Source organism: Argentina silus, assembly GCF_951799395.1.
Source record: "Argentina silus genome assembly, chromosome: 9".
Lineage (NCBI taxonomy): Eukaryota > Metazoa > Chordata > Actinopteri > Argentiniformes > Argentinidae > Argentina > Argentina silus.
In genome coordinates this window covers 15,196,901-15,206,900 of record NC_139663.1, presented here as the reverse complement: position 1 = coordinate 15,206,900, position 10,000 = coordinate 15,196,901, and the positions used below count along the sequence as shown (strand labels likewise).

Here is a 10,000-nt window from a genome sequence, read left to right as displayed (position 1 = left end):
CTGTCTGTCTCTGCCTGCCTGTCTGTCTGTCTGTAAGACTTGCCTGTCTGTCTGTCTTCCTACCACAACCCCGGCTGATTCAATCCCCTGCAACATGAGGCCATGAGACAGAAATACAGACACGTCTGACAGATCCAGATCTTTTTACTCTATCAATTATTCATAGACTTCGATTCTTCTTCTTCCTGCTGTACAGCTTCTCTGCAAGAGTTTTAGTTTTCAGGTGGAGGAGGGGCTGGGAGAGGGGGGGGGGAAATCAGAGAACTGGTGCTGCTGTGCCTTAACAATGGTACAGACCAGAACACTGAGATTCCATCATCATCCTCATCATCACCATCATCATCCATCAATACCTCTGTTACTACACACTCTAACACTGATGTCAATACCGTCCTCCGATTTCTACCTCCGCCAGCCCCCCCTTGTTGAGCGAGTCCACAGACAGTGTGGGAGGAGTGGGACTTGGGCCTCAGCTTCCACAGACAGGCACACTGACACAGAACCAGATGAGGTGAAGTGAGGAGAAAGAGTAGGGGAGGGAGGGAGGGAGGGAGAGAGACACACACACACACACACACACACACACACACACACACACACACGATACCATCCCTTATTCCGTTCCATGCATTACAATGAGCCCGTCCTCTGATTTCTACCTCCACCAGCCTCCCCTGCTACATATGACATAGGAATGTACACACATTAACATACTACATAGTACATACAGGCGAAGTACACACATTAACATACTACATACAGGCGAAGTACACACATTAACATACTACATCCAGGCTATGGAGGCCAGGGGCAGTAGAATCCCCACCACCACACCTCTTCATTAGAGAGTCATGGACCACATTACCAGAGAGGAGGGGGACAAACCGGGGGGGGGGGGGGGCTGCAGGGGGCTACAGGGGCCATGCTAGGCCTATATATGGTGTGTGTGTGTGTGTGTGTGTGTGTGTGTGTGTGTGTGTGTGTGTATTCACAGGGGCATTTGTACATATGTCGAACTCATTTACTGAACCATCACTTTGACAGACCATTTGGAAAACGCATTCCATGTTGAAACAACAGAGACAGAACTGCAACACACACACACACACACGCACGCACGCACGCACGCACTCACCAGAACTGCGGCAGGCTTGCAGCATGAAAGCAGCCCCCCTGTGGAGTGGACGCCCACTCCTGTTTCTACTGTCTCCCATCACCTCCTAAACCAATCTGCTGTGCTGCTCCCTACACACATACTGTTTACTCTTTCTGTTGTTGTTGTTATTGTTGACGCTGCCTTCAGACACTCACTCAGGCCTGACTAGGAGAACCCTCTGTTCTGGAATTATGGAATTATGTTCTCTGTCTGTCTCTCTCTGTGTGTTTCTCCTGTCTGTCTGTCTGTCTGTCTGTCTGTGTCTGTCTCATCTCTTCCCTCGACCTCCTCTCCTAACCTCACTGTTTCTGAGCAACAACATCTCAACTAGAGAGAGAGAGAGAGAGAGAAAGAGGGAGGGAGAGAGAGTGAGAGGGAGGCTGCTACTGTGTCAAGCAGTCATGATGGTGCGAGCTGTCTGACAAAATGTCTGCCAACAGCTACAGTCCCCCTGCGGGCTCACGCACGGAGGAGAGAACTGTGGGGGAGAGAGGGGAGGACTGTGGGGGAGAGGGGGGAGGACTGTGATGATGATGATAAGGCTGCCGAGAGATAAGGAGGGAGAGAGATTAGGGGAGAGAGAGATGAGGAGAGAGGGACAGAGAGAAGGAAGGATATTTAAAAGAAAATCACATTTCTGTGGCCTCGAAGGCCAGACAGAGGCATATACTGTAGAGGCGAACAGGTGAACAGAGGTGTGGGTTGCTCTGATACACCCATCACAACTCAAGGGCTCAACCTTGAATGAAGATTGCTCATGTTGCTGTCCGGACCCGTGATTGACATGACATCCGACCAATCCTGAGCAAGACTCGCCTGTGGCAGCGTGCGCCCCCAATGACAGGCCAGAGAGTTGCTTGGAGGAGGAGGGCTGAGAAGCCTTGCTGTCCAGCGTGATGACAACAGTAAACGCCATTTAGCTGACGCTTTCATCCAAAGCGCCTTACAGTACAGGGAGTGCATACGTGTTCCCAGCGGAGATCGAACCCGCAACCTTTGCGTTGCTAGCACAGATAACAACGAGGGGGACATCACAGTCTCTCTCCCCCTCTCCCTATCTCTCTCTCTCTCTCCCTCTCCCTCCCTCATCTCAGAGAGAGAGAGAGAGAGAGAGAGGTGAGGGATTGGGATGAGAGCATACAGTCCGGTCAGAAAACAACAACAACAACAACAACAACAACACAGCCTCTGCATCGCTAAGCGGCGACAGAAGGAGAGTAAATTAGTGAGTAGCCGTGTAGTGTACGACAACCCGTGGGAGCACGCCGAGACGTGTCTCACTGTCGAGACAATTAGAAAACACAAGACGGTGTGAGCTAACGGACGCAGAGGGTCTTAAAATAGCTCACGGTCCCTCCGTCAACCAATCACAGATAGCGAACGACAACGACACCTCCGGCACGGCGCAGGAACAGGAAGTGAGACGCCGTCGCCACGTTCTAGTACCACGCCTCAGGTTCTAATACCACGCCTCAGGTTCTAACACCACGCCTCAGGTTCTAACACCACACCTCAGGTTCTCACATTCTAACACCTCACATTCTAACACCTCACATTCTAACACCAAGCCTCACATTCTAACACCTCACATTCTAACACCTCGCCTCACATTCTAACACCAAGCCTCACATTCTAACACCTCACATTCTAACACCTCACATTCTAACACCAAGCCTCACATTCTAACACCACACTTCAGGCTGGGCTCTGAACGTCGGGTGAGTATTAAACATTAGCTCAATGCTAAATAGATTAATGACCTTTTTTATTACGCTTATTTTTTTTTATAAACACATCATTAGGAGAAAGCTTGACAACGCTGACGAGGTTAATAGTATGAGTCACGCAACAACGATCTCATCAAATAAGGAATGTTGTTTTTAAAGAGTTGGATCGTTTTGGGGAAACAGAACCTGTGGAGCTAAATTATCCTTGAAACTAGACTCAGGGGATCCATCACTTTACCCTCATTCACACAACAGAACCAAGCTGAGCTGAACTGTACCGGGCTGGGCTGGGCTTAGGCATCCACCATAGTTGGTGAAACAGCACTGGAGAGGACAATATGAAAGACATCAGAGCCACGACGAGATAAGGCAGTTAACATTCACACAAACTACCAATAATACTTTCATCTCTCTCATCTCTCTCTTCTTCCCTCCTCCTCCTCTCCTCCTCTCCTCTCCTCTGAGTAACAACATCTCCAATAGAGAGAGAGAGAGAGAGAGAGAGAGAGAGAGAGAGAGAGAGTGAGAGGTCCCGTGTCCCCTCAGCTGAAGCCAACAACAAGTCAAGACGGATGTTTAGGTCCTAATTTCAGGAATCCACAGAAATGGTAAAACAATTAGCGAGGCACCAGCCTGTCTGTTCATCTGACGTTTCAATAAAACCACTCACTGAGACACACACACACACACAGTACACACACAGTACACACACAGTACACACACAGTACACACACAGTACACACACACACAGCTGTAATTACCCTCTCCATAAGCTGGTCTCAGTAGTGCCTCTGGCCATCTGAGGTATGACATTAATAAATAACCAATTAAAAAACTATAAAAAATGGAAACCATTCAGAACCCTCCCTGTTGAATGAATTGGTTCCTGAAAATAGGACACCATGGTAATTAAGCTATATACAGACTCTCTGACACTGCCCTATTCTACTACCCCACCTTAACACTGCCCCATCCACCCTCATTCTAGTACCCCACCTTAACACTGCCCCATTCAACCTCATTCTACTACCCCCCCCCCCCACACACACACACACTGCCCCATCCACCCTCATTCTAATACCCCACCCTCACTCTACTTCCTGTCATACTTCCTGTCTTCACGTGTTAACCAACCATGCCGTACCTGTTCCACTTGACAACAGCAACAATGGAGGAGGTCAATTGTCTGTCCTTCATGGGATTATTACCTCATTCAAAGGTAATAATCCCTGCTAATCCCTATGTGGTCCTCCCGCTTCCACCCGCCTCCCGCCTGCCTCCCACCCCTGTCCATCCGCCTCCCCCCGCCTCCCGCCTCCGCCGCTGTGGCTTGGCTATGTTAGTTAACATGGCTGTCCCTCCGCCTCTCCTCCTCCTCCTCCTCTTCCTCTTCCTGTTCTAAAGCGAGGGGACCTAGTGACTGTCTAACGCAGAGGTCTCCTCTCCTCCTTCCTCTTCTCCTTTTACTCTCATCCTCACCCGTTCTAAAGCGACGTAGCGACTGTCTAATGTAGAGGTCTCCTCTCCTCCTCCCCCTCCCCTCTTCCTCCCCCTCCCCTCCTCTAGCCATAGTGGCTCCATTTCACAGCCAAGCGCCAATTTCACGGCTGGACGGCCACTGGATAATTAGATGAGCCTCGAGCGGACGGACGTGGTGACGTCAGCTCAGCTCTGTCAAAGGAGAACGAGACGGGGGAGAGAGAGGGGGGAGAGAAAGGGGAGAGAGAAAGAGAGGAAAGAGAGAGAGAGGGGGAGAGGGGGGAGAGAGGGTGTGGGAGAGGGAGAGACAGACAGAGCAAGAAAGAGACAGAACGATAGAGAGAGAGAGAGGGGGAGAGGGGGTGTGGGAGAGGGAGAGACAGACAGAGCAAGAAAGAGACAGAACGATAGAGAGAGAGAGAGAGAGAGAGAGGAAGGGGGCTACTGAGCTGTAAACAGACTGGTCTTTGTGTGTGTCTGACTTGTGTCTTTATTAGAGGTAATGAGGATGGTATGTGTGTGTGTGTGTGTGTGTGTGTGTGTGTGTGTGTGTGTGTGTGTGTGTGTGTGTGTGTGTGTGTCGCTGCTGGTGGAAGATCCTCTTAACTTGATCTAGATTAGACACGCTTAGATCTACCAGACCCAAGCTGTGGCTGTAGAACAGCGAACAGAAGGTGGATCCCGTGTCTCTGACTGGCTTCCACATGGAAATCGTTTGGTTGGATACAGTACAGTCCATAATACTTTCCCAAGTGTTATCTGTGTTCTAGTATAAGTCTCAGGGGAGGCTGCTGGAGGTAGAAATCGGACGGGTTCATTGTAATGCATGGAATGGTATCAAAAAACAGGTGAGCCCGTCCTCCGATTTCTACCACCACCAGCCTCCCCTGGTCTATATACCAGATGTTTTACGAATTCAGCTTTAGTGCTTCCAAAAGGCCAGACCAGATACTCTCAGGTTTTATTTGTCTTCAGTACATTACAGTGCAGTTCAGTTCAGTGAGCTGGTTTTCTTGGAGAAGATACAACTGTGTAAGGAATGACCATAGCATGTACTTCCACTGCCAAGCCCCTGCCTAGGGAAACGTTACCATTGGCCAAGCTCCTGCCGAGGGAAAAGTCACCATTGGCCAAGCTCCTGCCTAGGGAAACGTTACCATTGGCCAAGCCTTTGCCACTAGGGAAATGTTACCATTGGCCAAGCTCCTGCCTTGGGAAACGTTAGCATTGGCCAAGTTCACCCCTAGGGAAATGTTACCATTGGCCAAGCTCCTGCCTTGGGAAACGTTAGCATTGGCCAAGTTCGCCCCTAGGGAACCATTACCATTGGCTGGTTGGACTTGGCGTAGAGTAGAGAGAGCTATTTGGAACAGAGAGGGAATGTAAATCTATATACGCCATAGAGCTCAGTTGTATAATGGGGCCAGGCCAGGGGGGGCTGGCGGAGGCAGAAATCAGGGTACAGGCTCATTGTGATTCCTGGAACGGAATGAGGAATTGTATGGAACATGTGTGTGCCGTCCTCCGATTTCTACCTCCACCTGCCTCCCCGGGGCCCTACCCTGCTGACATGGTGGTTCATTGGAGACCAATAATCCCTGTCTGACTGAGCCTGTGGGTTTGATAACATCACTTTCGTGGCCAGCTACACAACTACAACGATAGCTACGGCCTACGAACAGTCGGTTAGACCAACTCTGACTAGATATTCACCGTCTCCAGTGATGAACTCGACTTCTTGTAGAAACCACGCTGAGCCCTTTCAGACCTAGAAGCCTTTCGGATCAGAGAGGATCACTTTTGTGACAATACAACAGGCCTTTATGTGCCACTTTGACTACACTGTCAGTCTATCCGTTTAGATGGAGTATGCACTCTCTCTGTACTCGGTGACAGAGCTGGTACTGTCCCTCGCGATGTCTTAGCTCTTTTCCCTGTGTCTTGTAACAACAGCACATGACATTTCGCACACACTACAGAATGACTTTGGAGATATTCCGATATTGAGAACATTCTCCTTGTGCTTTGAGACAGAGCTGACACTGTCATTGTAATGTGGCTAGCTTGTCTCTGTGTTTCACCACAGAAGCGTGTAAAACATAGCACATAAAAACATCACATGGGAATGAGAGCGAGTGGGTGGGTGGTAGTGTAGTAGTGTTGTAGTAGTAGTGTTGTAGTAGAGTTGTAGAAGCAGAGTTGTAGTAGTAGTGTAGTAATAGTAGTGTAGTAGTAGTAGGGTTGCAGTAGTAATATAGCAGTAGTGTTGTAGTAGTAGTGTAGTACAGTTGTAGTAGTAGTGTAGTAATAGTAGTGTAGTAGTAGTAGGGTTGCAGTAGTAATATAGTAGTAGTGTTGTAGTAGTAGTGTAGTACAGTTGTAGTAGTAGTAGTGTCATAGTAGTAGTGTTGTAGTAGTAGTATAGTAGTAGTGTAGTACTGTTGCAGTAGTGTAGTAGTGTAGTGTAGTAGTAGTGTAGTAGTGTAGTGTAGTAGTGTTGTAGTTGTGCAGTAGTAGTGTTGTAGTAGTAGTGTAGTAGTAGTGGTAGTAGTAGTGTAGTAGTAGTGTTGTAGTAGTAGTGTAGTAGTCGTGTTGTAGTTGTGTAGTAGTAGTGTAGTAGCTGTGTAGTAGTCGTGTTGTAGTAGTAGTGTAGTAGTAGTAGTGTAGTAGCTGTGTAGTAGTCGTGTTGTAGTAGTGTTGTAGTAGTAGTAGTAGTAGTGTAGTAGTAGTGTTGTAGTAGTAGTGTAGTAGTGTAGTAGTAGTGTAGTAGTAGTGTAGTAGTAGTGTTGTAGTAGTAGTAGTAGTAGTAGTAGTAGTAGTAGTGTAGTCGTGTTGTAGTAGTAGCGTAGTACAGTATGTAGTGTAGTAGGGAGGTGTGGCTGAGGGACTTACCATGAGTGGGAGACCAAGGCCTCGCAGAGAGACAGTCCTGTCAGTGTGGGGGGGTAGGGGGGTGGAGGGGGTTGGGGTGGGGCGTTCAGGCAGCGACCAGGCTACAGACTCAGGCCTCGACACTCACTCTGCTGGGCCCACGCCCTGCTGCTCCCAGCTCCCATAGGCCGGCCCCTGCTGGCTCCTGGAGACACACACACACACACACACACACACACACACACACACACACACAGTCCAAACATCAGGAGACATATCAGAATCAGAATCAGAATTCTTTCATTTGGCCAAGTATATTTGCACACACATGAAACTGACTTGGTGAGGTTGGTGCATGGACATAAAAAACAAATAGCAAATATTGACAAGAAACTTACAAAATAGCAAAATATTAACAAAATAGCAATAACAAATTTACAAATGCACAAAAAAGAGCAGCAGAACAGTACATCTTGTAGGCTGTGTGAGAACATAGAACACTCTAGGCCTACATCATCACCCAACCGTCATTCCAGAAGACTCATCATCACGCAACATTCATTCATGTAACCTTTGTATAACCCTGTAACAGCATAAGGAGGTCTCAGTTTGAATGGGAATGTGCTGAGCCAGCGGTGGAGAAGCCAGGTTTGGCAGCCTGCATGTGGGGTTGGAGAGGCTTTAATTAACACATTAGCTCCATGTTAATGGAGGGCACAGCAACACAGGATCACAGAAGTCAGGCTAAGGAGACGGATATGGGCCTCTCACTGCCCGTCTCCTGGGAGGGGGGAGGAGAGGGGGAGCGGGGGAATGGGAGCGGGGGGGGGGGAGGGGGAGGGGGGGGCCAGGCCCCTGCCAAGGCCGAGCCATGAACAACATCACATAAAGAAAAGAAAAACTCTGAGCGCGGGCCATCTGTCAGACTCGTTTTTCTACCTCCTCCTGGCCCCGTCCCTGGACATCCTTCGTTCTTTTCTCTCTCCTTTCTTCTCTCTCTTTGTTTTTCATGTCTTCCTTTTTTCTTTTTCTTTTTTTTTTTAAAACCGCACCTTGACCCCCTCGCGGTGTTGGAGAGTGGTCAGACGTTCCTCAGGAGAGGAAGACGTACGTACACACACACACACACTCTATCACCTCACCTCAGGTTTCTCCTCAGTGAAACACGCCCGCACTAGCTAGCTAGCCTCTATTGTGTACATGTGACACATGAGCTCCGCACAGCCATGCAGCATGACACAGATACGTCAAGGCTCCAGCCAAAACACCCGCGCTGACAGGTGAGGAGCGGAGGAGCAACGCAGTAGACCGTAACCAGGGGGAGGAGAGCGTAACCAGGGGAGGGACGCCAGTAAACGACACCTGAACCTACTCAACTGTAAGAATGTTGCAACATCCTCTCTGATTTCATGATGTCCGCCTCAGGAATCATCAAGGGCCCCAATCTCCTACACAACAAGCTTATAGTGTAACACTAGACTGGATACAGAGAAGCTAGGCTAATATAATGGCTACACTAGAAAGGCTACATATAATAATATCTCTTTTTTCTCCAAGGCAAATAAAGGCCTATAGCACACAGGAACGTGTGGAGGGAAGCTAGGCGAATGTGTTCCTCGGTGGCTTGTACTAACACTGGCAGGTTTGGTACTCAGGTACGAGTCACATTAGAACAGACGAGGCTGGGCTCTGACAGTTGGATATAAGGCTGGCAGGGAAAGGTAGAGAGAGAGAGATAGAGATAGAGCAAAGGAGGGGTGAGAGAGAGAGAGTGTGTGGAGAAAGAGACAGAGAGAGGGGTGGAGATAGAGAGACGGGGGAGAGAGAGAGAGAGAGAGAGAGGCTTAGTTCTTTACATCTTACAGCTTGTGACAGTGCTGACTGCTGGTGGAGGAGAGAGATTCGTTCAGACACACACACACACACACACACACACAGACAAATATCATTCAATCCTCTCTTATACCCTAAATCCACCAGGGAACTGGAGTGGTTTTCCAGCTAGACTATTTGTCTATAGCTAAGGGGGGGAAGCCTAGCAAACCACACACACACACACACACACACACACACACACACACACACATCAGGGAGAGACTATGCTATTTAACTCATCCTCTGGCTCTGTTTCTCACTAGGGATAACCACAGCTAGGAAGAGGAGAGGGTAAGTCTCAATAGTGTAAGTGTCTGTCTTCCTGAGGGTGCATCTCAATAGTGTAACAACGACTGTTGTGCCTTCCTCCCCTTGTCTCCTCTCCTTCTCTCCTCGCCTTGTATCCTCTCCTTGATACTGACTGATCTGAAAACCTACTGTATAACAGGATAGGTGAGAGCAACATGGTGCTTTCATCTGTCAAGATTGCTAATATCAGAGCAGATGAAGAGAAGGAGACAAGGAAAGGAGACAAGGAAAGGAGACAAGATCAATTTTAGATTATCTTAGACCATTGAGATTCAGCCTCTGGTTTATCAGCGAAGGGACCTGACAGCTGGTAAAGTAGTAGGCCTGTGCATTGAAATCGATACGGCAGACTTTCGCAATATTATTTTTCACGATACTGTATCGATAATCCAGCCCTAGCATCACAATCCGTTTTTTAGTTTTTTCTGAGATTTATTCCCTGAGTTCAATAAAGGTAAAGAATCAATAAAGGTTTGACTACCAAGGTGGTACACACAACATAGTAGGCTGAGTACATGTATGTATTGTCTGTATATGTATTATCACAATGTATCGCCATAGGCTATATACTGAAATGTATGCA

At 48.4% G+C, this 10,000-nt stretch overlaps 1 protein-coding gene across 1 annotated transcript in view; it reads right to left on the bottom strand.

Annotated features, from left to right (window-relative positions):
* The window catches only part of tanc2a (tetratricopeptide repeat, ankyrin repeat and coiled-coil containing 2a), a 105,921-nt gene that overhangs the window by 70,023 nt on the left and 25,898 nt on the right, over positions 1-10,000 (bottom strand). Inside the window, 1 exon segment of the mRNA XM_083676528.1 lies at positions 7,255-7,438. The gene's annotated coding sequence lies outside the window, so the exon portion shown is untranslated.